The following is a 1,779-nucleotide window of genomic DNA, read 5'->3' as shown; positions in this document are numbered from 1 at the left end:
ACCCCTAATTCCTAGTCCCCTAAATCCTCCACTTTAAACTATTAATTATTAAACCCTAAAAACATCACCTCTGAATCTCAATGTATAAAATCCTAAATATCTAAACCCAAAAGTCTATAACAATACTCCCTTAATCACAAATATTAACTAAATTCCACATCTAGAATCCGAATTTCTCAACTCTAACCCTAAACCCTCATGTATGCATTCCTAAACCTTTTACTCACTATATATACAACACCCTAAACTCAAATTCTAACCCCTCAACCCTAAAACATAACTAACCCTATCTTACAGAGTATATAAGTCCATAACCCCAAAATCTTATCCTAATACAACCTTAACTCCTAAATCTTAAACTCTCTTCCTTTAAGCCTAAGGTCTACATATTTTTAACTACTCAACATTAAACAATTCTAACTCTGACCCTAAACCTTTAACTATATATTTTGGCAAACCCTAATCCTCAACCTTTTCACACAAATTCTTCTTATGTTCACTATAAATTAATTTTTTATATGTTAACTAAAAATTTATCATTATATTATAAATTTAAAATTTACTTTAATTTTACAAAAATAATTTCGCATCACACTATAATAATTTATAATAAATCAATTTCATTTTCAAAAATATTTCTAACCCTATTATAAATCTACAGTGATTCTAATTACAACTCGTATAAACAATTATACATTGGTTTGTGATTTCTTCTCCATTAATCAGATTACGTTACTAACATCATATTAACTACATCGCATCTCTATTTACATCTTGACTCAGAGCATAATTTACTAACAATTTTAGTATGTATCTTATTATTACCATCATCACACCCAATAAAAGATTATTCTCTTTTTAATGTTAAAGTGAGATAATACATATTTTATAATGTCATAGATAGGTAATGTTTTCACCAACAAACTCAGGTTCAAGAACCCTTAAAACGTTATTTTTATCTTTTCTTTTTTTTCTTTTTTTTTTTGATGAAACTTTTTTCTTTCCTTCAATGCAAACTTTATTCCAAGTTATGTTACCTAGCCCAACTTTCTATTTGGTCCGTCCTCTCTAATCCAGCCAACTTTGTTGATATTCAAGTTGAATATCAAATAAAAAATCTCAGGTTCACACTTTAACCAAAAAAATAATTTTCGGTCCACAAAAATTTTAACAAAAATCACCTATGGTCCATGCCTCTCCAAACAAAGTGCTACAATCCACTAGATACATAATTAATTAATATTATAATTACCTTACTAACCTCAACTTATTAGCATCATTTGTCACGTTAATTCTCGAATTGTGGAACTCGCAACTGATCCCTCCTACTTCAACTTGTCCTGGTCCAATCTTGACCTATTATCGAAACATGCTTTTACATCCATTGACATGTGTACTCAGCAGGTGTTGAAGTATCTCTTGCTCAGCACCATAGATTTGTCATAGGATCACATTTTTTTTCACATGGTACATATTTAGTGTTAGTTTGGATTGACTTTTTTGAGAGAAAAAATACTTTTCTTAAAAAATAAAGTACTTTTATTCAATTTAAAACCTATTTGAATACGTCTTTTAAAAAAAATATTTTTATAAAAGAATTATTTGCTTTTTTTAAAAGCTAGCAATACCTTGCTTTAAAAAAAATAAAAGACATTTTTAATACTTGAAAAATCTTTTTAAAAAGCCTATCCAAATATGAAATAATTTTTGTTTATTAAAAAAATATATTTTTTAAAAAGATAAAAAAAATAAATACTTTTTTTAAAAGCCAATCCAAAA

This window comes from Arachis ipaensis, chromosome B01, assembly GCF_000816755.2.
Source record: "Arachis ipaensis cultivar K30076 chromosome B01, Araip1.1, whole genome shotgun sequence".
Taxonomy (NCBI): Eukaryota; Viridiplantae; Streptophyta; class Magnoliopsida; order Fabales; family Fabaceae; genus Arachis; species Arachis ipaensis.
Note: the sequence above shows the minus strand (reverse complement) of the source record.